The 10,165-nt window shown below is 43.7% G+C and overlaps 1 long non-coding RNA gene across 1 annotated transcript; it reads right to left on the reverse strand.

Moving 5' to 3' along the window:
• Positions 1-2,670: 2,670 nt before the first annotated feature.
• LOC113583058 lies at positions 2,671-4,261 on the reverse strand. The gene is made up of 2 exons (XR_003411213.2): positions 4,028-4,261; positions 2,671-3,347 (listed from the first exon to the last, which is right to left on the reverse strand). It is a non-coding gene; the product is annotated as an uncharacterized LOC113583058 (long non-coding RNA).
• Positions 4,262-10,165: the final 5,904 nt, after the last annotated feature.

Raw genomic sequence — 10,165 nt, forward strand, 5'->3', positions numbered from 1 at the left:
CCTGTAGTGCTCTTTGAATGAATAAGACTCTGATGTTCGCTTATATTTCACAGCGTGAAAATTCAGGTCAAAAAAACAATACGAGGTTTTTTTTTTTTTAATTAGCTGCCATCTACAAGCCAGCTAATGAGCGTAAAAAAAAAAAAAAAAGATTTTGAATTTAGATAAAAGATATCACAGAGATATAACAGAGACATAACACAATGTGTGTGTGTGTGTGTGTGTGTGTGTGTGTGTGTGTAATACCGGCACAAAACACTGATAATGATCTCATTGCAACCTTTGAAAAATACTGGGCCATTGTGAAGGTGCAACCCTGCTAAGAACAGAACAGCTAACGCACAGCCATAGTGCAGTTTGATGCAGACAATCACTTCAAACTTCTAAAGTGACTTTCTCTTTAGGATTTAAGAATTTCAGGGGGTGTACAATTATGTGACGAGCGCATAGGATAGGCAATCAACTACAGTCCTGCAGAGATCCTGAAAGGACCCAATCTAGAACGGAAGACCTTTGGAAGTCTGGGATCCAGCTCATTGCTATCGGGCAAGTCATCAAAAATGATGCCGGCACAGCCAAGACGGAAGATATGTTGCCTTTCTTTCTCTGGCAAAATGCCTATGCCTTCAGATGCAAACACATGGCATCTTTGTTTTGCGTTCCTGTTCTCTACCTTTAGAAGGGTAGGAGAAGAGAAGGGGCCACCTCTAGCGGATTCCTGCCAGAGGTGGTGAGGCAGCTGAGTTCTTCTGTTCATTCCAGAGCAGTGAAAATCACTGACTCGACTCAAAATCCAAGGAAGCAGCTACAGCTCTTCTATCTTAGAAATGAGGAAGTAAAAAGTGAAGCTCAAGCAAAAGCAAAACCATCCAAACAAGCTGAACTTCAAGAACACTGTTAAAATGAAAAAGAAAAAAAAAAAAAGTTTAAAATGATTTCTTGATCCTAATGTCTTATAACCTCACATATCAGAAACCAAGGTACTGAGGAAGCACTTGACTGAAGTGAAAATGCAACTTAGTTCTTGGGTTAATCATGATTATTGGTATGACACATAATTATGAATTTAAAATTTCATGACTGTGAAAGGCCCAGTAATGGGATACTAAGGACCACCATAGAGTAAACAGTCCCTTACAATGGAAACTTGAGAACAGTGGAATCATGCCAGAGCTTGTCCCCGTTTCAGCTGAGCTCGGGCTTTACAGGTCCAGGATCCACCACAGGCATCATTATTTAGGGCTTTATACATACTGAATAAACATGTATGAGTTACGCTGACAAGAGAAAACAACAAAGGAAAAGACTTAATGTAATCGAGAACTACTCTGCCTCACAATGTAACCCTGTGCTTTATTTACGGTATTAGCGTTCTGAAAGGGCACCTCCCGTCACTCAAGCTACCGGTTAGCGTGCAGCGGCTGAACGATTTCCCTGGACTCTCTCATGACCAAGCCAACAAGGTTATGTTCTGTAAAACACTTGCTGTCAAAATCCCCTTCGTAACTGGCACTGCAATTCCTAAACTGCATAACACTTTTAAGCATAACAGATTGTTTTAAATCGTGAACCTGATTTTCAGAAGCTGTCTCCTTCTTTGCTCCTCAGATATGTATGCTTGATTTTGTTACAGGGGAAGTAGAATGGTTGTTACAGCTTGAAAAGTAACATTTTGTTACAACAAATAAGACAGGTATTCCTGTGTGCCACTACATTTCTTGGACTAGTGAACCTACACAAAAAAGGTAAACGTATATAATCATTGAGGGAAGACAGTGGTGCTTTCTTCTCAATTCAGGCTCAATAATTCAAGAGGAAGATTATAGTCATGGCTTACATCAAGCGGTTCACTGTTTCACTGCAAACTGACAAAGCATGTAGCTCATGAATAATGCAAACCAAAGCAGACTGTTACTAAGGAACAGCATTAGGCATAGTTACAGATCAGCCATGATTAGCTGATACCGATCCCATCCAAATGGAGCCAATAGTGTCTAAATGGGTGTGTACCTAGTTTTATTAACTGTAAATCATTCATCAACCATTTGAAGATACGGAAATGTTTCTTTACATAAATTACCTTTCCATCCATCACATAACTTAAATTATTTCCCTTATGACATTTAAAGGCTAAAAATTATTTTGTAATTTCGGGGTATCTGCAGAGTCACAGACCGTCAGACTGCCAGAAGAGTCCTAGTAGCAAAAACAGTTCCTTCCCTACCTAATGTTAACTTTACCTATGGAACTTATTTCCACCAAGATCTTTAGCCATAAAGCCAAAGGTCCCTCCAAGCCAGTCAACTACAGACATAACAGGTCTGAACTATAAACTAAACAGGTGTCAACAATACTGTTGGTCTTTACAATAGAATCGCACGTTGTCAACAAATCCAGATGAGGTTTCTCTGGAACAGGCAGACGGCACTTAGAAACAAACGGAGCCGCAGCAGTTCTTCATTTTGGGAATGAGAACAGGGTCTTCAGCCTTGAGCTTTTTTTTTTTTAATCTAAAGTGACTTACAATTGAATCTCACAAATTAACAAAGTTTCAAAACACTACACACTTGATTGTTTTTTCCAGTGCATATTGTGAAGTGTATAGCCCCAATAGCAAGTGTTACTAAAGGAAGGAAGAAAACCACAACAAAGCAATAGAAAGCAATATGGTGCTGTTCAAAATGTTTATTCTTCATAGGAAAAAATATGTACTCTAGAAATATATAGGAAAACCTGTGTGTATATATTTGAACCTGTTTGTGGCAGTGCTTACAGACAGGGTGGTCTTCCTAGGAAGACTACAAAACAGTCCACAATAATGGCAAGAGGATTCCCAGGTGTCTTTGCAAACTAAGGTGACATAGTGACCCACAAACAGACCCTGTCCAGCCACTGGATTTGCAAGAATGCAAAACACATATGGCGTCCAGAAAGGCAGCTGGAACAGTGAGGGTTACAAGGAGCATCTGAAAAGGTGTAAACATTTTCCTTCCCTAAGCCAGACAGAACATGGGTCAGCAAAAAGCAATGAAAGCACCACAGCTTGGAAATCCAGTGTAGTAATTTACCATGTCATCTTGCTTTCGCCACATTCACACTTCTGCTTCAGACTTTCATCATGCAGGCAGTCGATTTCATGGCATCTATGTATAAATGACATTCTTCTACCACATTAAGATGGTGTGTCCCCTTTTCTTCTCACTGCCCCCACCCCGCCACCCCGACTCTCTGAATATTCTCTCGACGCCGTCTCTTGAACTGTCTGGCATAATGCTCTGTGTCTGTCTCCTTGACTTCACTGAGGTGCAAATGTAAAGATGGTTTCCAGTCTTCACATGCTGGCTGACCTGTAAGCACAAGTCTGAAGGTCATAAACTGTACTGTAAACACAAGCAGCCTTAAAATGTTCTTTATGAAAAGAGGATTTGAGTAAAATAAAAAATGTTCTCACAAAACTATACGAAAGTGCGTGATAACTGGGTAGTCTGGTTTAAAAAGTTTTATTTTTAACAGTCAAAGGTTCCAGGTGCTATAGCTACATCTCGCGAGATTTGACGAGTTACCATGACCCATCGCTACTTCGTTAGCGCAGCTAGGTTAGCTAGCTTCTCCAACTTTTCAGTCACGTCCCAGACAACAAGCTCACGTTGGAGACCTCGTTCTTATAGTAGTACCGCAATACTGGGCAATTTATAGATGGCCATTTAGTCAATCTGTCTCGCAACACACACGTTAGCTAGCTGGCTGGTTTGTTTTCTCACATATTTAATAGTTAGCTAGCGGAAATACCCACGGTAACAATGCGAAGGATCGCACAACTGCAGGTTCATATGTTGAAATTTACGATGCTTTTAAGGGCAAAAGCGAGCAAAACAGACGCACGCAAGGTAGCTGGGTTAAAAAGTGTTTTTTGTAGTTAACTAGCGTTAACTAGCTAACTTTGGCATCACAAAGCTGATCTGCCTTTCCAATGACTTTAGTAAACATAGCTAACGTTAAATTACATAACCAGACAAGAGAAACTTACCAGAATGAACGTGTACAGGACACACATTCATCCATGCTGTAAAGCTGTCAGATGTTATAGCTTTAGCTCCAGTTACGTCTCACTGCTGCAACCTAAGCCAGCCGACAGCTTTTTGTCAAACTCTTTGTGGCCCTTCTTATTTGGGGGAAAGGCATATGTATTCCACCTCCGAGTTTTCTTCCCCAGAACGGTCGCCTGGCTGGTGTGTCAGTGTTTCGCACTGCAGCCATCACAAGTCTCACGTTTCAACGCGATATCACGAACCCCAACGTGAACACGACTCAGGTAGACATGACGTCAGATTGAGAAAGTGGGATTCCGTGACGTAGTTCTAAAATACCTAATTAATCTCTTAACCCAGAAACAAACATGTTTACACACTTGGAACAAACTATTATATATATATTTTGGAGTAGAGCATGTGTAGGACCCCTATAGCTGACTGGCTTGATAAAATCATACCTATGTTACTAATGCAAACAAGCAAGCAAACAAACAACCCCCTCCCCCCACACACACATTACATACTGACTCATGTGGGGCATGAGTCTGGGCAAGAAAGGGAGTGTAGTCAACACAGAGTAAAGAAAGAGATGCTTTATACATATGTCACCATTCATACCTTGTTTGCTGTTGGCTCTACAGACTTTATCCCACATCACTAAATTTACATCATTCTGTAAATTGCCCATTAAAGCCCCTTAAGTTCAAGCAAAATGACTGGATTGTAAAATAACCAGACACAACACACAGCTGAGTTAAGTAATTCAGTTTACTGTCCATATATCTCCAAACACTTGCATAACTTCCTTGCCTGATACATTAAAGAAGGTCAAAGACCTATTCAATACTTTGCTTGCTAGCAAAGGAAGACCAAAAAGGAAAGATAATATTTATTCTTTCATACAGATGTTTACAGTTCTACCATTGTGATACTTACAATGCGTATGAGTGTAAGGAACACTGCCTCCTGTTTTTGGAGGATTCCTGAAGAAGCCAAAAATCCCTGTTGTTTCCATATACAATAGATTGGAGGGTGCTAAAGTGCTCCAAGTCTTTAAGCCCTTAAGACAACCTCTCTTCCTGGAAACCTTGCAATCTCCATCTGACTAGTTTACAGGCAACCTCTTCTGTCTCTTTTCCAATGCTACTGCAATACAGAAGCATCATTGTAACCAGCACCATGGCAACTGGTATCTGCATCCCCCCACCCCCAACGCCCACTTCGTCATGCCTGCCCCCTGCCCTTCCTCACCCTCCTCTCCCTCTCTCTCTCCCACAGAGCTCTGTTCTGCTCCAGAGGTTACTCATACAGGCAGAGTTAATGAGACAAACTGGTATGCACTCAGAAGCCGAACTGAACAATATTCAAAGCTTGATTTGCATCTTTATGTGTTTAAACAACATGCAAAATCAACATGCAAATTTGTAGCTATCTGCATGGCCTAATATGTATGAAAATGTAAATGGTTAAGGTTAGGGCTTGTTTCAGGTTTCATTACATTTGAACCTTACCTTATAATTTAATTACAAAATCCATACTAACCAGACAATATCTCTGTTTGGACTCTAATGGTACTCCTAAACCTAACTCTTCATTTGCAATGTCAGTCGCATATCTCACTGTGTTTTGATGTTGACCATATTTTAATCATACTGCCCATTCCTTGGCATGTTATGATAACATTTGTATTTCTATATGCCACAGACAAATTTATGTAAGACTCTCATCTTACTGTGAAAAATTCATAAAAATGTACACAGTGTATGCCTCATTCCATAAACGAACAGCAGGGTGCCATATTCAAGACCCCAACACACTGACAGACTGGAGGGTACTTACAGAAAACAGGAAAGTGCAACACAACATATGCACATACACACAAACATGCCTTTAACGTGCCCCCTCTTTAGTTCCCTATCTATATCAGTCTGCTGTGCTACAAACCTGCTCTCTCCGCTCCATGTCTCGGGCTCAGAGCGACACTTCGGTAGGGAGTAACTTCGCTGGCCACCCGCTAAACCATTCAAAGACTCCTGCTCTTTCCTTATCTGCCCTACCACTGATCTCGCAAAGCCGTTATCCGAGAGTACTTTGGATTTGCGCTCACATTTGGTACGTCGATTCATTAAAAGTGTTCAGAACCTGTTTTCTTTGGTTAGTTTTAAAAAGAGAACAATAACCTAATTAAAAAAAAAACCTTTTAAGTAACGCAACACGTCTAAGAGAGATAAAGTACGAGGGAAAGGGAAAATATTTCCCAGGAGTGAATATTATCAGTCTCTGTAAAGGTGATAAACACAACACACCTTCGCTCGACAGCATGCGCTTTGTCTGCAGTTGCATGCGAGTTTAGCGCGCTTAACTGGAACGCTCTGTGAGGAGCGCAATTACACTTGGCACCGCACAGGCAAATCGCTTGGCACACCGAGGCGCGCTGCAGCTTTTTGGGTTTTTTTTTTTCTGAGGAGCGTAATTGGCACACTCTGAACAGGGATCTTTATTATACTTGTGCCAAGTCCGTCCAATCCCCCGCACCGCTCCACTGGCGACTCGCTAAACCACCTCAGCAGCGTAGTGGAGGTCGTCATCTAACGCAGCCCACTCGCCCGGCTACGGAGCCAGCCCCAAACTAGCCAGATCTCATCTCCAAATCCAGCTCTCCATCAAGCTGCCAAATGACCTTTCGGATCTAACAGCTTTAGTTGACTTTATGTGACTTCTTGGAGTGGAGTAGCGACACACCAAACGCCCGCTCTGCGTTATTTCGGTGTGTTTTCGATACTCATTAAATGCAATATATGCCTCCAGTAATGTTCTGCTTCAAAAACATGCTGAACTCTCACTGACTAGCGTCACTGTGATCCATTTTCTGTTGTCATGTGCCCTTTGTCATTGAGTGCATTAGACGCGCCGTATCTTGACTGGATCATCACTAAATCCAAAGCATTAGGCTACATGTCTCGGCTGCGCGGTGTGGAATTATGAGCGTCCGTTAATTTGCCCTGAAAGGCAGTAAAACAGAGAAAAAAGGTCCAGTCAGCCCCCGGGTCTTGCCTCTTCCCGTTAGCTCTTCCGGAGGCGAGGAACGCACAGTAATGGACGTAAACGTGTCAGCTAGCTCCCTTGCAAAGTACAGTACTGTGGTTCGTGGAAAGCATTTCGGAGCCCGTCCATTATTTGTCTGTAGGTGCGCGGAGGTTTATAATGCAGAGCAGCAGCGCGCGTTCATGTGGACCATTGACCCGCGGTCGCGCGGAAGGGAGAGTCAGCGCGTTGCGGCTCGCTCCCAGGCAGTGCCGCAGCGTCTGCTCGAGTGGGCGGGTGGGGGAGTGATAGCCCTTCTTCCAAGCCCTCTCAGGTCCAAGGCAGCCGACCTGCGCCATTCGTCATCGGATGCGTAACCAGCCCCGACCTCCTTTATAAACAGTTCAATTACAGAAAACAACCGATCGTTCATCAGCTGCAGTGCACCTGCAGGGCCGCCTGTTTATTCTTCTTCCTCTCCAGACCACACTTGCTCCGGGCTCCGGTGATTTGCTTGTGTCACGCGCGCGCGCGGAGATAAATGTAATTTTTTGTTTTCCTCTAAGCTCAGCATGTAATGTTTTGAAATGCCACCCCAGTAAATCATGAAGGTCCCTCGTTGTTGTAGGCCAGTGGCGTTCATTTCTGCTCTCCCTATATAATATTTGAGGCACATTTTAAATTGACTACACCTGTGTGTAAATAAAAGGTCGTTGCATACAGTAAAAGAACATTTTAATGGGGAAAAAAAGCTGGAAAGCGTAGGTGTTCCTGCACGGTGCACCTTCTCTTTTCTAAGAGCATTGCTGGGAGGCATAGATGCGGCAGGGCGTGTCGGAATACTGTATGAATACTGTGGGTGACGGGCAGCAGGGAGGCTGGAGAGAAAGGTTTGCGGCTGTCTTAGCTGCCGGGGCTGCTGGCCGGGTGAAGGAAGCACACTTTCTGCCTGGCTGACCGCTGCGTCGCAACCCTGATGCAGGCAGCGGGAGAGGGGCGGTGCAGGAGTTACGTAACCACAGCACACACGCTCTCACGATCTGCAGCAGCAGTGGTTACCCAGGTCGGGATTCCCTCCTGCGCCACGAGAGACGGGGGGAAGGGGGGGGGGGACCCGAGGGGTTTCACATAGAGGCTGTGTGTACGAGAGGAAGGAGAAGGGCAGAAAACAGCATCAGAAATTCCTTTATTCTGTTATATTAAATTTCCATTATAGAACGGAATGCCGAGGTCCTACTCTGACATTTGTACGATGGGGAGAGAGGGAGACAGGGAGAGACAGAATTGAGAGACAGAGAGAGAAAGCGAGAGAGAGAGAGAGAGAGAGAGAGAGAGAGAGAGAGAGAGAGAGAGAGAGGTGGAGTATGATTCATCAGTGCAGGTGACAAAATAGACGTCTTGTGAATAGAGCAGGAGGAGACTTGGGTTTAACCAGAGCCACACAGTGTTATTACTAATGCTTTCAGTGCCATGATTACATGATTAAGGGTTTAAGATGAAGTAATAGCACCCAGTGCAAGACCTTTAACATGCAATTTCATATTGTCTTGCATTTCAAATCCAATCCGAATAGGACCAATGCAGACACATGTCCAGCTTTGACTACTGTGTGCATTTTTATCATTAACGACATTTAATTAAAAATGTAAAACATGACATCAGTGCACCTTATGTCAGCATTGGAGCATAATGCAGGAATAGGTTTGCTTGGATGGCTCCGATCTTACCGGGTCGTTCTGCAGTCTGAGACACAGTAGCATGTCCAGCCTTGAACAGGCTCTGTGCAGGAGAGTTCAAACGGCCAAATGGGCCATGCATTATCCCCCTGGGTGGATCGTGCATTTGGTCTCGATTAAGTTTGAAAATTAATTCCGGCCTCCGCCACACAGTTGCAGATAGGCAGCTGTTCCCACGGGACCCAGCCGGCATTAGGATCCTGGCATTCCCGCGGCTCATTCACTCAGACTACACAGGACTGCGGCAGTGTTGGAAAAAACACGTGAGTATTTCCACAACTTCTGGCCATTTAAAAACTGCTGCTTGCCAGCCTGCCACCTAGAAATGTTTAGACCATTAGGAAGAATGATTCTTGATCATTGATTTCATTTAATTAAAAAAATCCTCCGAATAAACAGTACATGTCATCAGTGAATGTAAAACCTCCCTTGTTTGGACATGTCGAAGATAGGCAGGGTACTTGGAGTGTTTCTAAATAATAATTTCATGATGCAATATGCCATTATCAGCAGTGCTGGTTGCAGACTGAATAATAGGCCTTTCCATGCAACCTGTTTTGCAGTCATTACACAGAGAGCCAATTCAGTTTGTGATAGCATGGACGCCTTAGCAGGCTGAGGAGAGCTGTGAACACGGCTCGCACGTAACCCAATCCTCCGCTGAAGCGGATAGCCGTGCGTTCTTGGCTCTTTTGCGCAACGTCAGACCCGTTCTCGCCACGAACGCCGGCCGCCGCCTATGGGCCCTCCCTGCAAATAGTCTGCGAAGCATCAAACGGCTTTTTATCAGAGGTCGCTCTTGTTATCACCCTGCCATGCTCTTTCTCATCCGGTGCTATTCACAGCGGCGGTGCAGAAAAGGCACACCTGGGAGAAGAGGGACCAGAGACACCAGCAGAGAGATGTGGTCAGCGTTGCTTGACCCTGATGTGTTCTTCCTGACCCAGGGCTTATTGTTCATATGTTTGCAGTAGCTTTCATGCCATGCCAGAGAAGATAAATATACTGACCTGCCCATTTCAAGCAATGCTACTCGTGACTGTTGAGTAGCAACAGAGTCTGGTAAGAATGCAGCAGTCTTCATTAACTGACTGATTTGAGATACTCAATAAAACATTTGTGAGAATCTCGTAAGTGGGGAATTGAGGAACTGTCCGTGGTCCTGAAACTTCAGCTGTATTATAACTGGACAGGGTGAGCCACTAAATATGAAATATTTGAGATGCATGCTTGTGTATTGAAGCAGGATTTTTGAAAGAGTAAGAAACACAAATCTAAATTATGTTAATTTAAATATCAGGTCACATATACTCTTCAGTCAGGTTAATTTCATGTACCTGACGGGGTACAGCTGTTCTCTCGATTCTCAACTTT

The sequence above is a fragment of the Electrophorus electricus genome, chromosome 12 (assembly GCF_013358815.1).
Source record: "Electrophorus electricus isolate fEleEle1 chromosome 12, fEleEle1.pri, whole genome shotgun sequence".
Classification (NCBI taxonomy): Eukaryota; Metazoa; Chordata; class Actinopteri; order Gymnotiformes; family Gymnotidae; genus Electrophorus; species Electrophorus electricus.